Source organism: Suricata suricatta, chromosome 2 (genome assembly GCF_006229205.1).
Source record: "Suricata suricatta isolate VVHF042 chromosome 2, meerkat_22Aug2017_6uvM2_HiC, whole genome shotgun sequence".
Classification (NCBI taxonomy): Eukaryota; Metazoa; Chordata; class Mammalia; order Carnivora; family Herpestidae; genus Suricata; species Suricata suricatta.
Window position 1 is genome coordinate 138,355,270 of NC_043701.1, and position 19,092 is coordinate 138,374,361.

General features: G+C 43.9%; 1 protein-coding gene across 1 annotated transcript in view; it reads right to left on the reverse strand.

Annotated features, from left to right (window-relative positions):
- The window catches only part of KCNMA1 (potassium calcium-activated channel subfamily M alpha 1), a 507,555-nt gene that overhangs the window by 423,069 nt on the left and 65,394 nt on the right, over positions 1–19,092 (reverse strand). The window lies entirely within an intron of this gene.

A 19,092-nucleotide genomic window follows, 5' to 3' on the forward strand; every position in this document is an offset into this window, starting at 1 on the left:
CAATCCTATCAGTTACACGCTGCTTCTATTCCCATTTCCCAACTGAAGGCTGAGAGGTTAAATGTATTGCTCAAGGTCACACAGCAAAGATGCTTAGCCTGTACTGGAATCCATGTCTGTTGGATTCCGAAAGCCATGCTGCCGCATGCTGCCCTTGAAATGGGGGGTGTGGAGGGGACGGCACCGGAGGGGACCCTCTAGCCTCTGTCATCCCACCACTGCTCCATGCTGCTGCACATGGCTTACCTGTGGTTCTGCCTGCCTTCCCACAAGAAAGCCGCCCGAGTTATTGGCCACATCTCTCTGGAGACAGTAGCATCAGCTTTTGGTACAGGACCTGGCACCTAGTAGGCATTCTTTAAGTCTTCTGTATACAAACCAACTGATGGGCAGTCCCCACTCGTGTCCTAGAAGGCTTTACAAATGTGCCTCACTCCACTCTCCTTCAGGAGAGATAAAATTAGGCTCTGTAAAAAAGTGAGTTGCAAAGTTCACTAAGAGACCTTAGAACAAGGCAGTAGAGACAATAAAGAGAAAGGAACCCCAAAAAACCCTGTAGATGGCAGAGCTGAGCACCAAGGTGGCCATCTGCATGGGGCTTAAAATAATAGTAATAGCACAGACATGTCTAAGTCCTTATGTCCTTTACAGTTGTTAACATATGTTAATCTTCATGGCAACCCATTTTACAGATAGAAAAAGTAACCCATAGCAGGGTTGAAGACTTGCTCAAGGGTCTGTAGGTCAGGAGTAGTAGAGCTGGGATTTGAACCTGAGCCATTTAGCACAAGAGCCTCCGATCTCAACCTCTCCACTTGCTGCCTCCTAGGTGTTGGTTGTGTGCAGGGATGGAGAGGCTCTCCCGGGCCAGACAGAGATCTCTGAGAGCCCACCACCCCAGGCCCCAAGCTCAGGCTGAGAGGAAAAAGCATGATATATGCAGCAGCTGGAGGTTAAATTCTGAGTAATTAACATGTTTATCCATCATAGCAGAATTGTTCCCCAGAGAATTCAAGTGTCATTTCACTGTGCCTTTAATTCAGGAATGCTTTTTACTGTGTCTTGCCAACAAATACTAAGGGGAAAGGAGTTGGCAGCTTCTTGAGAAAAAAAAAAAGATGGGGGGGAAGGGGGCAAAGCTTTGGTCTGGACCAGGCAGAGTGTTACTGGCCTGGCTGTTCCCAAGGATACCTGCTAGGAATGTGGGGGCAACGGGGTCTGTTCTCAGCCCCCCAGACCTGGAGCAAACAGCATGCAGCACCTAACTTAAAAATCACATTCAAGGGAAAGGAGGGACTACAAGTCGTTAGAGTCGGGGGCTCTGGAAACAAGCGGGTTCAGTCCTGGCTAAACCACTTACCAGCTGTGCCACCTTGGCAAGATACTTCTTTAACTGCCTGTATAAAGTGGGGATGATAATATGAATCTTCAGCAGAGTTTCTCCTAAAGGCAAGCCTGAAGGCCAAAACCTGGTGCAATACATTTATCTGGAAGATACTCAAGGAAATACCACAACCCATGGGGAAGTGAGACAGGGAAAGGAGAAAACCGTTACAGATGCCCTGATGAGTAGGTTACTTTCTCTGTGAACAAATGGGGCTCCCCAAGAGGGAGAGGGGGAGGAAGCTGGGCTGTTCTTCCAACCCGCCCATCATTGCTTAGAGGGCCACTGCTGGGGGGTTAACTCCCTGGCACTTCAGACCCGGCCCTATGAAGACAGAGAACACCCTCAGAAGGGAGATGCAGGAAGGCATCCCTGGGACTAGGTCCATGGTCAGGATCCACCTTCAAATAACCTCAGGGACTGGCCATGAGGATATGGGTGGGGCACTGGGAACTTCTGCTCAGTGCAGGTAAAGTACTTGGAATAGTGCTTATTTGCTGTCATGATGCCGATGATCACTATTCTACCACTGGTCTCAGGAGGACAAGAAGGAAGACCGAAAGCATCCAAGGATAATGAAGGCAAGAGCTGATGGATACCCCTTCTGGCTCAGCAGCTCAGCCCCACCTCCTATCCCCTGACTGCAGTGACTGATGCCATAGGAGTCCTGCTGAGGACAGACCTGCCTCCCTTCTGGTCCCTGGGGGAGGCTCAGAGGAAAGACCAACCGTTGCAGGTCAATGATGAGAGGACATTCAGGAGATGGAGGAGTCTGGGAATATAAGGATTTCTAGGCGGCCAGCCTCTTCAAGGTCCCAGGTGAGAGTTTAGGGACCTGGAGGTCAGAGGTCAATTCCTGAACAAAACCGCATGAACTCCAATGACATTGAGAAACAAATACCCATTGGTTCACTGAACAATATGTACATGGCATCTGTCTTCCTGGCACTCTACTTGGCACTGAGGGTGCAGAGGAAAATCAGACACTGCACATAGCTGGGGAGAAAGCGAAAAAGATGGAAAAGAAAGGCACAAATGGGGGAAAGCAAATGTCTCCTTGGGGAGGAGCATCCAAACAGGCTCCAGCCTACCCATCACCTTTCTGTGCTATTCAGGGCTCTCATTCACATGGCTGGCCACGCTTTCTAGTATGGACCCTCCAGCCCTCCTTTTTTATCCATGTATTGATACAACAAGCCAGTACATAATAGTTACCTGTTGCCGGTAGTGCTCCAAGAGCTTCACAATATATTATTTCTCACCAGCCTTACGAGGTTTTACAGAGGAGAAAAAGGAGCAGAGAGAGGTTAGGTAACTTGTCCACAGTCACAAAACTAGCAGGAAGTAGAGTAGTCTACAGTCACAATCTATCCCTTTTAATTCCTCACTACCAAACCACACCTATCAGAGCCTTCCCTGTCCTCCTGCCCTGCCAGAGCCTGGAGCCTACTGCCCCAAGCACCCCCTCACTTGGGGCCTGACAGTCCTATATACATATCTTGTTTCTCCCAACCTCCATCCCACACAGGCTGCCTCATCATGTTTATTTTACACATATGTGTATTGTGTCTCCCACTAGTTTTTCATCTCCCCAAGAAGTAAGACCATATTGTCAATTTCTATGGATTCCCAGAATGGCATAATTACACCAAAGTGATAATAACAACTCCCATTTATCCACGTGAATGTAAGCTCTGTGAGAGCAGAGACCTCAGTCTGTTTGTTCTCTGCTCCACCCCCAGCATCTGGGAGGGTGCCCGGTACAAAGCAAGCACTCAAAATATATTACTGTGGAATGAGTGAGCAAACACATTAACTCAGCACTAATTGTGTGCCAGGCATTGTATCAGGAGCTCCAAACACACTCTTTTGCCATTGCGGATGGCAGAGGAAATAAATGAAGTCCCAAACAAATAAGAGAAAGAGTGAGTCAACCAATAAATGAGTGGGCAGGTGAAGGCATTCCAAGGCTCGTATGCAGTCCATTGTCCACAAGACCCACAGTCCTCACAGGTGTTTCGCTCCCCTGCCTGCCATCCCCCCACCATCTCCTGGTCCAGGGCTTCTATGCTGCCATCTGCCTCTGGGCATTTGGTAGGACCACTCTCCAGGGCCAACGGTTCATCAGCACAAGTAAAAATGGTCAAAAAACATTTCTACAACCTACTTTGAGAGCCCTTGGAGCCTCTGTTCCTCTAACAGGCTTGGAAGTCAAGGCTAGATGCAGAGTGAGGAGAGTTGCTTTTTTAAGCAAAGACAGCACTGGCCCACCCCATACTATCCCCTGCCTACCTACCCACCACAAGGCTTCCCAGCAAAAGGCAAAAAAAAAGCAGAAATACACTCATTCATTTATTACTTCACCCACAAACATGCCTCAAGCAATTGGGCACTGAGTCCAGAGTAGTTCTGTGCCCTGCAAGGGACATACAAATAAATAGGATATACTCCTTGACCTTGAGGAATTTATAATCTAGGAGGAAAAATAGCAGGTATAATAACTCAGATGTTGATCATCTCTGGCCTATTCAGCACCTTGGCCAAGATCATCAGCCTCTGATCTTGCCTTAAATGGTCTCTTATTTGAGAATGTGGTACCTCCCTCCTGCCCCCACCTGCATCCTGTGTCCCAGACACAGGCAAATAAGGAACACCACAAACTGTTCAAGATTTCACAGGTAGGGTGGAGAAGGGATATCAATTGCACAAATGGATCTAACAGGACATTCTGAGCTCATGTCAATTCCTTCTAGGCCATGGGACATCCAAGAACTCCTCCCCTGACCCTTTCCCTCACAGCCCCTCCAGCCAGTAACATGGTCCTAATCAGCCAAAACTCCTCACTCTCCCTACAAAAGGCTCTTGACACTCACCCTTCCACTAGAGCAGGCATATTCATCCCTAGGAACATCATAGGGGATATTCACAACTACCCCAATTCTTTCCTCTTTCTGAACAATTTTAGAATACTTTCCTGACTCTTTTGAAATTAGGTGTAGCCAAGCGGTTTGCTCTGGCCAATGAATCATAAGCAAAGTGATGTGAGCCATTTCTGGATGGAAGCTTTTGGCCAGAGAGGGGCACCATTGTGTTACTGATGTTGGAAGAATGATGTTGGAAGAAAATGCCAAGATGGAACTTCCATCAGTTTGTTTCAGTGTCTGACTTCAATGAAGAGCTTCCCTCTTTCCACCCCCCTGCCCTTTCTGCCTGATATTGTATATGTATAGAGCATGAATAAACTTTTCTTGTGTTATATCACTGTCAGGGTTGTTTGTTACTGTACCACAGTATGGCCTAACCTGATAGACCCTGTTTGATGCAGAACAATTCAGCTCTGCCCTGATTTACAGGCAAACTGTTATACTCAACTAACGATGTCACTCACCAGACAAAATAGAATCCACACTTGGCAAAAGATAGTTTATGGCATCTTTTGATAGTTGAACATTCTCCTTGAGATCTCACCCCTTGCCCTTAAAACACTCATCAACATATTTTTTTTTCTAAACAAAATGGTGGAGACTCCAAAAGGAATTATAGAGAAGGAGCTTCTAACTGGTGTAAAAGAAATATGTTCTGGAAGTGCCATGAGAAAGGTGGGTGTCAACACAGTGGGACACAAGAAATAATGGAATTAATTTGTACATAAGATGCCTTCAAGAGGGAGGTGATATCCCCCAAATCATCATGGAGGCTATTTTGGAAGAAAAAAAAAAGAGGGAACAATTCCCTAAGAATTAAACGTGAACATGGCTCCAAACACTAAAGCTGAAGCTGAGATTCCAGGAAAATGTGAAGAAAGAGGGAGTTTCAGGGCTTTCAGGGCCCTGTATCACTGGGCTGAAGCCTCCTCACCATACAAGTGTCAGAGCCTCTGGAGGCCCATTCACTCCTGCCTGCCTCCCAGCCCACTTCCCAGGCCGAGATGCACAAAGGTAGATAGGTATTTCCTGATTTGGACCCTGCCTCATTGCTCTCTCCTTTGTACCTGTCAACCCCATATCTGGGGATAGCAGACAGACCACTTGACCTATATATGATAGGACATGACTCTAGCCTGAGTTACAGGAAAAAGCCCAAACACAATTAAAATGCTCAGGAAGCATGTGTTTAATGTGAAAAATATCAACTCCATAGGACACACCAATGCACGCACTTGTGACCAACCCTGAACAAATGCTGACCTTTTACCACCCAAACCGAAACATTGTCCACATTTAGGGCGTGAGCTCTTGGGCCACCCAGGTCCTCTGTTACATCATTCTGCTCACACTCACCCCACTATCCTCTGTCCTAAGCGGCTCATCTCTCTAATTCACACCCCCTATCAAAATGCATCTGACTAAAGTCACATTCTCTCGAGGATTTTCTAAGGAAGTCATGTTTATGCTGTTAATGACTTACTACTTTTCCCTCCCTAGGAAGGAATATATATTTAATCAAACCATTTCTGGGATGACCTATTTTTAGTGTAAAGGCATGTACTACTCATAATAAAACTTTTCAGTGTGCAGTGAGTCACCACGGACAGAAGACCCATTTGGTGTCATGATGGACGAAAGATCTTTTCCTCAGTATGCATCCTCTATGTCATTCTATATATCACAAATGACGAATAAGCCTCTTACACACAACTAGGAAAATACCATATAAGTGTCCATTCTCAAATAAGTGACTTTTGCCATTGACAGAAGAGAAAGGATCAAATTAGCTAATTCTGCTGAGAGGTAAAAGTCTGCTAAAGAAGAAATCACTTCTCCCACAGACAGAAAAGCAACTCTAAGAAGCCAAAGTCCTAAGGATGTTGTCAGTAAAAACACACATAGGCTTCAACCTGTTATTAATCAATTAATTCTCAGCTAGCTTTGTCCCCAGTCATCCAGCAGACAGAATAAGAAGAGATTTGCAAGCTGTATGCATTTAAATTAATATTTTTAAATGGTATGCATGTGTAATTAATACCTTCAAAGAACACATCCACACTAGATCAGGCAGTGTTGTTGTATTTTGCTCATGTCAATATGCTTCTATTTTTAATTCCTTTCTGTGAGAAAGATGACAGCCCTAAGTTTGTTTTGTTTTGTTTTCTTCTTCTTCTGAGACTCAAAATAACCATGTTCTTTCTGCTTCAGTAAATCACTACTGCAGTTTGAAAGGTTTCCTAGAAAGTTCTAGTTTCATTCAGTCTTTAAGAGGTGAAGCAAGCTACAAATGCCAAGAACTAGAAGCTTCATGCCCAAGGAAGTCTGCTTCAGGACTATATCAACCTCATTAATCAGGATATACAAGATTATGCTACAGTAAGAAAGAAACCCTAAAATTCCAAAGACTTAATATTTCATCATTTATTTCCTACTCATCGAAAGTCATATTGGGGGACGCCTGGGTGGTTAAGTCGGTTGAGTGTCCGGCTTCGGCTCAGGTCATGATCTTGCAGTCCGTGGGTTTGAGCCCCACATCAGGCTCTGTGCTGACAGCTAGCTCAGAGCCTGGAGCCTGTCTTCAGATTCTGTGTCTCCCTCTCTCTCTGACCCTCCCCTGCTCATGCTGTCTCTCTTTCTCTCAAAAATAAATAAAACATTAAAAAAATGTTTTTTAAAGAAATCAATGTAATTGTTATATAAAAAAAAAAAAGGTCATATTGGGTCTGGTGGTTCTCCAAGGTAACTTGTTTTAAAAACATGACATCCAAGCTGGTTTTACCTCACGGTTCTACCATCTCAACACATGGTCGCTGTGATCACCATGACAGGGCAAGAAAGAGCACATGAAAGCAGACAGGGGCCTTTAACTGACTCAGGCTGTAAGACACACACATTGTCATTTCTGTTCATAGTCCACCCAACGGCAAGGAGTCTTGGAGGAATGGGAGAGTCCATGGTTATTTGGGAATAATTAAATGTCTTTCCACACTGGTTATCAGTGTGCAGTGTTAGGATGCTTATTCTATTTAGCAATTCTGGAATTCCAGCCCTTAAAATCTGCACTGCAAGTTCATCATGAAATCATCCACAGAGATGACAAAAGGATACAGAACACTGTGCAGTTCACTGGGTATGTGATACAGGTATGTTTATTAGAACCCAATGTTTTCTTCTTTTTGTCCTCTGAGTATCCCAGGAGTGCCAGAAGGAACTATGTCCTGTGCTTTGGGAAGAGAAGAATGGACCAGAGCAAGGCCACCTTGAGCTTTGATGGTATCTCTGGTTCTCAGAAGCATAATAAAAGCTGTCAGGGTGGAGAAGGGAATGAAGACTGGACAAGAGCACCCACACTGGGAAATTTTCCTCTGCCTGGGAACTGGTAGATAAATGAGATTGTTATTATTCCCAAACACTGGAAGGACGACTGGCTGTTAAAAATTATAGAGTCTAGAAATTCTAACATGGTCAATCTAGTGTGGAACCTAGGAATCTGCCTATTAACAAACAACCCAAGGTAATCTGATACATACCCATATTTGGCAGCTATCACCCTGGAAAAGAATACAAGGTTCCCCTAGCACCAGGATTGACTTATTCAATCTTAAAATGAGCCAAGAGCAAGTAATTGACTTGACCAACCAAGATCAGTGGACCACTGGGCTCCCTTCAACATTTGACAAATGGCAAAAGGGCTGAGATTGGTCTTCATTTGAGAACAGACTGGAATATCAAAAAATGATTGGTTCTCTCACTTACAAACAAAGGCTCTTAGAGACAAATAGAACTCCCTCGAAGGTTGTTTAAAGGCTTGGAAGAATGGTTTGAGATGGGAACAAAGCCTTTGTCAATAGTAAGCACTGGCTTTTCCATTCTATGCCAGTTTAGAAAACCACTGGGACACAGGCACATAAACAGGTCTAAAAGAATAGAACATTATTCTGGATCAGTTGGTTTGCCTTCCCCAACTGTGGTCAGGCCCATCACTATAAAAGAGCAAAATTTTGTGGCAAGAGATTTGTCATACCTGCTGAGCTGTGAGAGGCATGATATAAACATGTAGATAGCTTCAGTAAGCTGAGCATGTTAACTGAGCAATTGAAGAAAAATTGCATAATACATAGTAGATATATTTATATGTGTTTTTTCCACTTCTCTCTCATGCCTCATGTAACACTATATATTTTAGAGGTCAAGTTATCGTGTCAGGCCAGTGGGCTTTCCCTCCTGACACAGAATAAAGGGCCTGCGGCAAGTGAATTCATGGAAAGGGTATTTATGGATAAGAGTATTTCAGAGTTGAGAATGGGCTCAAAGCAGTAGTGCTATTCCCCAGTTTAAGGCTGTCACAGGCGAGACCTGAAGGCAATTTCTGGAGAGAACGTTCTATGATCTTCTGAGTTGTCCTGAGTTAGATATTCAGATGTTGAGTTACTAGGTCTTGTTTGGACAAGACAAGAGGGTCAGAAGAAATGTCTCTTCTGGAGGTTCTGGGGGCAAGGTGAATAATGAAGCAAAAGAAATGAGTCTCTAGAACACCTGTGACCCCATCACAGACCACTGCAGGCTACTGGAGTGGAAGAAAACCAGATGGTGTAGCCCTCACTGGACTCTACCCACCTTCCAAACTGCCCTATGTACCCTAAAGTAGCAGTGTGGTGCCTTTAAGGTCAGGTTGATATGACCACTTCTCAGCTGAAAAATTCTCAAACGCTTCCAGTTCCCTCATCTATAAAATGGGACAACTAGACCCATCCTACAGATGAAAGTTAAATGATGTCATGCAATTAAAGAGCCAGTATCAAGCCTGGCACATTGTAATTTTCCAAAAGCCTAGGTTTTAGCTTTCTCACCTAGAATGGCATTTACCCTGCCCATCTCACCATGCCAGTGGGTGGTGATAAAAAGGCAAGAGCCCTATAAATACTAAAATCCTTGTGGCTATGAAAGCAATTTTTGTCATGTTCTTAGCATTCCTGAATGCACACAGCAAGAGTTCGATCCATGTTCCATCCTGTCTGGAAATGGTTTTTGTCAGTAGCTGGAAAGGCAGGCGAGAGTGGAGGCATTTCAAAGTGTCCAAGTTGTCTGGACTCAAGCTGCAACTGTAGGGTTAGCAAGGAAAGAACCAAGGAGAAACAGACTTCTGTACAATCAGTACAGCATTAGGGACTCTGCACGTGTGTGTGTGTGTGTGTGTGTGTGTGTGTGTGTGTGTGTGTATGAAAGAGAGAGAAAGAGAGAGAGAGAGAGAGAGAGAGAGAGAGAGAGAGAGAGAGAGAGAGGCAGAGACAAAGAGACTGACTCTGAACTGACCAGGAGGCTTCCCTTCATTACTGTGTTGATTTAAACTGCCAAGATCAGTGCCTGGCAAGACCACTGAGGAGGAAAGACAATAGAAAAACAGAAGGCAACTCAGGATGCAAACACCTCATTGTTGCAGTGCAATAAATGGATTCACCCCTTCGTAAAATGTCAAGTTAATATTTCTCTTGGCACCAGCTGCATTCCTCCCCCTCCTTCCCCCCACAGTAAGGCTGGCCTCCCGGAAGCCCGCCCTTCGGCAGCCACCCAGCCTCAGCACTGGGAATTGAGGAGGGCAGGAGTGGCTGGCACAGTAAACACAAACATGCCCAGTCCATCAGCGGAGGGGAAACAGCCTTTGTGTGAAGTGATATCCTCTGACAGACTCAAGCTCTGGCTGTGGGCAGCTCTGGGCTTGAGGCTGCAGCTCTGGCATTAGACCATGCCAGGGAGTGGCACTAACAGAAGTTCCCCGATCCTGCTCACAGGCAGGAAGTAGGCAGGCAAAGAGAGAAGATGACCTTCAAGGCCAGTTACCAGCTGGGACCATGTGCTCGTCTGCACTGCCCCAGGTCTCTTTGTCTCCAGGCCACTCTTGATAGAGGAGAGGTTGGCCCCATTCCACTGAACTCACATGGTTCCTTCCCCAACCCTATCATCCAGGATGATGGTTGCCTATTTTGGGGTCTTCTCCCTTATTCATTAATGCAGTCTCTGTGTCCCTTACCTCTGCATGCCCAGTGCCACTTTGCATGGGGCCTGGAACAGAGAATGTGCTCAGGAGATTAGAAGGTCATTTATTTATTCCTCAGACAACTCTACACATTGTTCTCTTCTAACTTTCCACTTTCTTCATTCCAAAACCACTTAGGTACTCCCCACACCAGTGTCCTCCCCATACCATTCACTTTCACAGTCCTTATCGCTTTTCACAGCTTAGCTCAAGGCACCCTGAAAGTCTCATATTCTCCATGTGAGACTCCATACTATTCTGTTTTTTTCTAAGCCTCTATTGTACCTGATTAACTGCATCCCCCATATGGAGCTTCACAATAGAAGGCTTCGTAATAGTTATTTTAACACCTTGGAATTTAGTCTGTAAGCATACTTAATAGTAGCTTTGCCATACATTTTAAATTAAGACAACATAAAGCATGTAGGACAGTGTCGGAACATAGTAAGTGCTCAGAATAGGTTTCTGTGATGATGGTGATGGTGATGGTGATGGTGATGATGATGGAGAAAACTCTGTTTTTATATCTCAAACCCCAGGCTCTCAGTTCTCTCTTTGAAGGGAAGAACCACTGCTTACTTTGTCGCGACAAACTTCAAATCTTAATCCCAATGCTTTGCCCTTGATAGAAGCTTTATCAATAATATTAATACTATTGAAAATATTTTGTTATTAATATTCATCACATTTGCAGTTTGACAGCATAAAGTCACAAAGAAAGCATTGGATTAGGGGTCAAACATTGACTTTTAGTTCTGCTTTCCTACTCCAGGTCTTAGTTTCCTCTGCTATCTAAGAATGAATTCCCTACAAGGATCTGAGGTTCAAACTAGTGATGATATTGCAATGATGTGGTTATAAATGAGATCAGTTGACAACAAAGTGAGCCTGCCCTCCATCTATATGGTCACCCTTACCCAATATGTTTTCATATTCAAATGCAAGTTTACCATTGGGGAGATGGAAGGAACTGGGACTTATGTCAGCCAAGCAACAGAACACCAGTGCTCACTGTAACATGCAAATGCTTTCTGTTTTAAAGGTTACTCCAGGCAGCATCATGGTTGACTTTCCTCCTCCCAGCACTGGATTAGCAGCAGATGTTGTGACAAAATGGTCCAGACTGGAGATGTATATTAACCCTTCTGCATTGCATGCCCATTTTTGCTTCTGAGCCCACACTTTATGTCTCCAAAGGAAGCTTCATTTGTCATCTCTGACTTCTAGAGTATCTCTACCCTCTTGTCTAAACAGGCTTGGATCATAAGCAGAACAAGGGACTGAGCATCAAATCCTATCTAATGCCAACCACGTCTCCTACATCTCTGTTCAGAAAAGGTTATCCCTCTCTTTCCACCCTGAGGACCCCTTGTGAGTGGACACAGGATTACCGTGAAGTTCAGAGTGTGGGCTGTGTTCCAGTAATTATGACCTAACTGGGTTATCTTGAGCAATTTAGTCTTTCTGTGTCCTATTTTCTTCCTCTATAAAACTACAGTACATTGCCTAGGACTGTTGTGGTGGTGAGGGATTAGATAAAATAATACATGGGAAGCACTCAGGGAAGAGGCTGGCTCACAATAGGCACTCAATAAATATGTATTGTCATCGTTTATAATGTCATTATTTAATGACACTGAAGAACAGGTCATTTCTTTATTTTGGCACTAACCACACTAAGGGACCAAAATCTCAGATAGGCAGGCCATACTGAAGACAAACTGTCAAGCCTGTGAAGTCCCAATAAGGCCAGAGAAAGCAATAAAGGGCCAGAACCAACTCTGCAGAATGTTTAAAGCATTATACACCCTGATGTCAGCATGTATACCTTCAGACAATGCTAGTGTGACTTACTACAATGCTTAGAAATGTGTCTTATGGAAGATGGAAAATAAACTGAGCCAAGAACACAGGCATAACCTAACTAAAATGTTTGCTTGGGGCGCCTGGGTGGCTCAGTCGCTTAAGCGTCCGATTTCGGCTCAGGTCATGATCTCACGGTTCATAGGTTCGAGCCCCGCGTCAGGCTCTGTGCTGACAGCTAGCTCAGAGCCTGGAGCCTGTCATCAGATCCTGTGACTCCTTCTCTCTCTGACCCTCCCCTGCTCACACTATCTCTCTCTCTCAAAAATAAATAAAAACATTTAAAAAATTAAAAATAAAATAAAATAAAATAAAATGGTTGCTCACTCCAACACCCAGGACCCTGTCCATGGTGCTGAAATAGACAAGTGGACAAAGGCTGAGGGGAGTCATGACTTCTAAGAAATTGCCAAGGAAGAAAAAGAGAGACTCTTTGGAATCATGAATAGAATAAATGTGTTTCAGCTTAGTAACTGGGCTTTTTCACCTATTGTGCTCCTGATTCTAAACATATCATAAAAAAAAAACCCTCATAATGCAGACCAGAGCTGAAATAAATTACGTGGGGAATCATTGGCTCCCCTCTGTTGGCCTGGATAATAAGAAATTGAACAACATGGATCTTCTATCCCGAAATGAGTTAATTCTTCTGTTCTCTAATTTACCTACTGCAAAGGGGTGGCAGAGAACATTTATCGAGAGTGAGGCTCTGGAAGCAAACAGCCTGGATTCCAATCCTAACTCCTCATTTATCAGGAGGCGACATTGGGCAAGTTCCTTCACCTCTTCATTTCTCAGCTCATTCATCTATAAAAATGATCACAAAAATAGTCCTCAGCTCATAAAGTTATTTTTAAAATTGAGATAATATTCTAAATTACTTAGAAAGTGCATGTATCATAGTAAGAACTGAGTAAGTATAATTATCATTGTTATAAATATTGTATTGTGTTATTGTCATTACTGTTCCAAATCAGACTTAACAAAGATGAAACCTTCTTTTTTCCTCCTACATCTTGGCTTGCATGGATACCCTTCCTTCTCTCTGTTCCTATTAACTGCTATCCTGTTCTTCTATCCTGTTCCTGAGCAAACTCTGGAGACAGATCAAGTAAGAAAAAATAAAGAAAGGTTACTCACCCAACCACCGAGCTCAACATAAAAAGAACTCAGATATTCCTTAAAGTGGGAGACATAAAAACACAAATGCTACAATTCCCCTAAAAGCCATGAAGAGCTTAAGTGTCCTCAGTCCATATCACAAGAGAGCCACTCTCCATCCCTTGGTCAGCCATGCTTGAGGCCACCGTCCACTTGCTTCTCCATAAGTCTACCAGCTTCCAGAGAAGCCCAGCAGGCTCACAGGGATGGCACAAGCTGTGTAGGTCACCAAAACCAAGGCCCCAGTTGCATGGCTTCTTTGAAGAATGGCCAATGCTAACTCAATGTTCCAGCCCATGACCCAGAAACTCTTAACAGTCATTATGGAAGACAGATAACGATAATGAACCTATCTGATATTGAACTCACAATACTTTCCTAAATACTTCCGTATATCTTACTTTCTTCAATCTTCTTAGCATCCTTCCAAAGAAGGCAATTAGTGTCATCTCCACTATAGAGAAAAGGCAGCTTAAGTCCAGGGACTGATGTGCTTTAGTAAAAGTCATACAGCTACCAGTGAATGGAAAATTTAAGACAGCCCAGGCTGGCTCTTCAAGTCAGGAAGGTTTAGGGGGAAAAGCATGGAAAAGCAGCCAGAGAGAAATCTGAAAATAAGTTTCACCACTTAATAGCTGGTTGACTTTTTGGGAAGGTGACTTAACTTATGAGGACTCACTTTCTTCATCTGTAAACTGGAAATGCTATCTTCCATTCAGGATGTGGAAGGGCAGGTAGACAATAATGTGAGCAAAGCACTGAGCCTGCTGTCTAGGATAGAGATGGGTTGAATAAGAAGACACTCTTGTCATTACTGTCACTATCAGGCCTGCCAAGTCTCTTTCCAATGTGCAAAGACACACAGAACCTGAACTAATGGAGGCAGTAACATATACTGGCTTCAAACAAATGCCGATGTCCTATCGTCCCCTTCCCATCCACCCTCTCTGATGCACTTGCCAGTCACATGCCTGAACTTCAGAGAGCTCAGTTATCACATGTGGCTTATCTGGAAAACTTTTAAATCCCACCTAGCCTGACTCACCTCACTTGGCATACACCCAGGCTCCTAAAAATGACTGGCATCAGGTGTGAGCATGAGGAATATAATAACTAATAACTTAGAAGACCCTGCTCAAGCTTATGTTCAATTTATACAATAGTACTTTATGGTATACACCATCAAGGCAACAGCGGGTCAATGAAACAGATACATTTCCATAAACAATTATTCCTGTCTTCACTAGGTGGAACCAATAAGGATGAAACAATGTTGAAGAGGGAGGCAGTCAAAGGCATTTTATAATATCAATATTCAAACACTACCAAAATCCTCGTTTTTATTTAACAAATATAAAAATGATCAAGAAGCTACCATATCTTCCCTCAAATTGCCCTATGGAGCACTGCAAAGCCTTAAAAAAATAAATTTTGGGGGCACCTGGGTGGCTCAGTCGATTAAGTGTCCAGCTTTGGCTCAGGGCATGATCTCACGGTTCATGGGTTTGAGCTCCGCATCGGGCTCTGTGCTGACAGCTAGCTAGAGCCTGGAGCCTGTCTTCAGATTCTGTATCTCCCTCTCTCTCTCTCTCTCTCTCTCTCTCTCTCTCTCTCTCTCTCTGACCCTCCCCTGCTCATGCTGTCTCTGTCTCTCAAAAGTAAATAAAAAACAGGAACACCTGGGTGGCTCAGTTGGTTCAGCATCAAAAATAAATAAAAAATATTAAAAATTATTTAAAAAATAAAATTTTGATTAAGTCATCTTCTGGCTTTTGTAGGCTGCTAGTTCTTTTCATTTAATGGATAATCAAAAGATGTCTCTAATCAATTAAATGATACTATGCACATAGATGCATTGACTCCAGGCTGCAGCACTGGGTACAATTTTCTGGACCCTGGAAATACATTGTGTGACAAGACACAATCCCAGCCACCAAGGAAGCCACCACCCAGTGTGGGAAACAGCTTGTAGAAGCAATTACAAAGCAGTGTGATGGATCAAGTGCTTGGGGCTGGGGGAGCACAGAGGAGGGGCACTTTCCCTGAACTGGGGGCATTTAGCTCAGATCTGAGAACTAAAGGCGGGCAGGGTAGGAGGGGGGGAAAGGGGGAAAATGGGAGGATGTTGCCCAGGATCAAGAAAACACTGGAGCAAAAACCTGACTTCAAAGAGTCTGGGGACCTCGATGCAGCCACTGCACCAAGGTGGTAAGTGGCAAGAGATAATCCATAAAGGCGCAACTCCCAGTTACCCACCCAACATTGTTCTTCACTTGCTCAAGAGCCAAAACCACTCCCAGCTGCTGCCACCTTCTGCCAGCAGGGCTGGCTCCAGGTAAGCTGGTCTGCCCAGGGGTCGTGGATGATTCGGTGTCTCCTTCAGGCTCAGCCCTGAAACCCCAACTCCCCAGCTGCTGCTTTAACCCTAGCCGCCGCTACACCTGCCTCCCTGGATGGCGGAATGGGCAGTCCTGCTGTCTGCTTCCCTCCCCAGAGCACCAAACATGGAATACTGGGGATTTGTGGGGTCACCAGGAAGAGCTAGCAGACGAGTGACAGGGAACTATGAACACATCTGTGAGATGGCAGCGAAGAAGCCAGCAAAGACAGGTTAGCAGTCACAAGGACAGAAACGGAAACAAAAGCACGTGGCTCTCAAGGAAATCATTTAATCAGCCTTCGCCCAGCTTCCAAACTTCAAACTCAAGGAGATACCGGACTCACGTAGCAAATGTAGCCTATGCATTACCCTTGTTAAAGACCACTTTTCTAGTTTCAAATGTGAAATTTAGAAAAAGGAGATTCTTCTCTTTCACCAAGTTGGGAGTCTTACAACAGAAAGACTCATCAGCCATGAGTAAGATAAACATGTTTTCATTCTGCTTCCCGCCTGGAGCTCCAGGATGACCTCACAAGGTCAAGACGGGTCTCAATCCTGCCAGCCAATTCCAGAAGCTAAACCAGCAATGGCATTGATGGTATAAAGCAGGATGTGAGTCACACTATCTGGGACTTCCCTGGACAGAGGGAGGGCCTGTGGCTTCGCTCTTAATAGACTAAACAGGTGAGACACAGCATGTGTCAAGAATGGCCTGGCAAAGAACCCACAGTCCTCTCAAACCACATCACCACAAACCAGCCCCATGATTAGAATCAAATTCAAAACAAATTTTCAAAAACAAATTTTGTGCCTAAATTCACACTACCACACTGCAACGAAATTGCAGCATTTCAATTCATTTTGGGTTCCGAATGCTAACCAGAAATTCATAGCATTTCTTGTAGGACCCAAATTCCTTGAGAGGGGTCTGCCCAGGCTACAGCCCTGGCACATCCTGCATCAGACGATACTTCAACTGAGGTGGACTCCTGATACCTGAGAATACTATCCAACGACTGCAGCTGCTGGAGGGCTGCCTAATTGAGGATCGGCTTTGAAGAGAATGTGAGTGTGATGTATAATTGGCACATTTTCCATGCTTCTGAGACTAAGCTGGGAGCTCCTTGGAAGGCAGAACCTACCTCCTCATCTCGCCAATGCCCAGAGCACATAAAAGAATGTCAATACACGTATGTGTTGAATGAGTGAAAGAAACATGATGTGAGGTGAATTGCGGAAACAATAAGATAAAGTGAGCCGCAAGAGATCTGCTCACTTTCTCCACACTTTGGATCATTATTTACTCGATAAGGCTCCCATGGAAGATTCACAGGTCACCCCCCTGACCCACCACACCCCCTTTCCTTTGCCTTGTGTAAGTTTTCTCCAGGATGCTAATTATACCATCTAACTATAAACATTTTACTGGAAATGTGTTTATTTTCCTTGCAAGGAAAATCCAAAGAGCACGGATTTTTAGCTCATCCATTTACTACTATATCCCCACCACCTAGTACAATTCATGAAACATTTTAGGAGAGTTTTGATCATAAGACTCTTCAAAAGTGCTCCAGGACTAAACAGAAATGACTGAAGATTTTTCTGTCCATGTACCAAAGATCTTTATATGTGTAAATTAATCAAACAATTCAGATACATTTGAGGACCCTTATTCTAAGCAATGTAACCATTTTACCTTGCATGCTTTTTCAAAAATCTTTGCAATTCAGCCCCAATAGACCATTTGAGCTTTATTAACACTACAGTCACCACCATCATCCCCATCATCAACAATTTCAGAAAACATTTATCAATGCCTGCTGAGTACAGTGTGTTTTGATATTAGGTGTTCAGGGGACAGAAAACAAATAGGATGCTGAGGTCTCTGTCCTCAGACTGCCTGTCTGACGGAAACATCCAGATATACTTATATATGAAACATATACTGAGTGGCAAATGAGAAGTTAAACCAGTGCCATCTGATAGAAATATAATAATGCAAGCTGCCTAGGGAACTTAAATTTCTCTAGTAGCCATATGGAAAGGTAAAAAGGAACAGGTAAATTAATTTCAGTAATATTTTATACAACCCAACATATCTAAAATATTATCATTTTAAGATATACCCAATATTTTAAAAAATTTTGTAGATTATTATTTCAACATATACCCAATATTTAAACCAATTTTGCCAATAAGCTTTTTTATATTCTCTTTATTTTATTTTTTTATAACTTTTTAAATTTATATTTGAGACAGAAAGGGACAGAGCATGAGTGGGGGAGGGGGAGAGAAAGAGAAGGAGACACAGAGTATGAAACAGGCTCCAGGCTCTGAGCTGTCAGCACAGAACCCGATATGGGGCTCAAACCCACGAACCGTGAGATCATGACCTGAGCTGAAGTCAGATGCTCAACCGACTGAGCCACCCAGCTGCCCCCTATATTCTCCTTTTATAGTTATTCTTTGAATATGTATATGACATAGCACATCTCAACTCAGACTAGCTACGTTTCAAGTATCAAAGAGTCATATGTAGCTGTGGCCACCATACTGGATGGCTGGCAGTTAGACCAAAGGTTTTTAAAGTACACAGGAGAGGACTGCCTTAGTGGGCAGGGGAACCCAGAGAAGGTTCCAGAAGGGTCACTCTCCTCCCCTCTTTTCCTCCCCTCCCCCTCTGCCCACCTCTCAGAATCAAGAATGATGGCTGCAAGAACAATATGGGCACCCCCAAAAGAAAACAGGTAAAGGATGTGCCTAGTCTTGTCACTGAGAATCCCTAACCTACTCCACCCCACCTCTTCTCTTTATTCTCTCAGGCACAGTCAGAAAAAGTATAACCCCATTCCAGTGCTAATGAGAGATCTGGGTCTTTGCCCACAAGCACTAAAATAAGTTTCCTCTGATCTCAAAAGAAAAGTATATTCAGGCTTTAGGCAACCCTAGGGAGTTAGGGTTGTTCTCAGCCCTTGCATGCATCAGACTTACCTGGAAAGAATTTTTAAAGTAAAGATGCCACAACTACACATCCCCTGATTCTGACTTAATTGGTCTAGAATGAAGCCTGGGGATTTGGCCACCTTTTAAAGGCTCCTAGGTGATTCTAATGTGTGTCTTAGACTAAGAACTAGTGGGCTGGGGTGGAGGAGAGGGAAGAACAGCCTGTTAGCTATCAATGCCATCTCCCACAGTGCTGAGCATTGGGCTTTGTATACATTTTCTCACTGAATCCATACTATCACTCCATGAGAGAGGTATCACTAAGTCCATTGTATGGGTAAGGAAACTGAGGCTCTGAGAGTCTAAGTGGCTTTTCAAAGATCAGGCAGTTAACAATTGG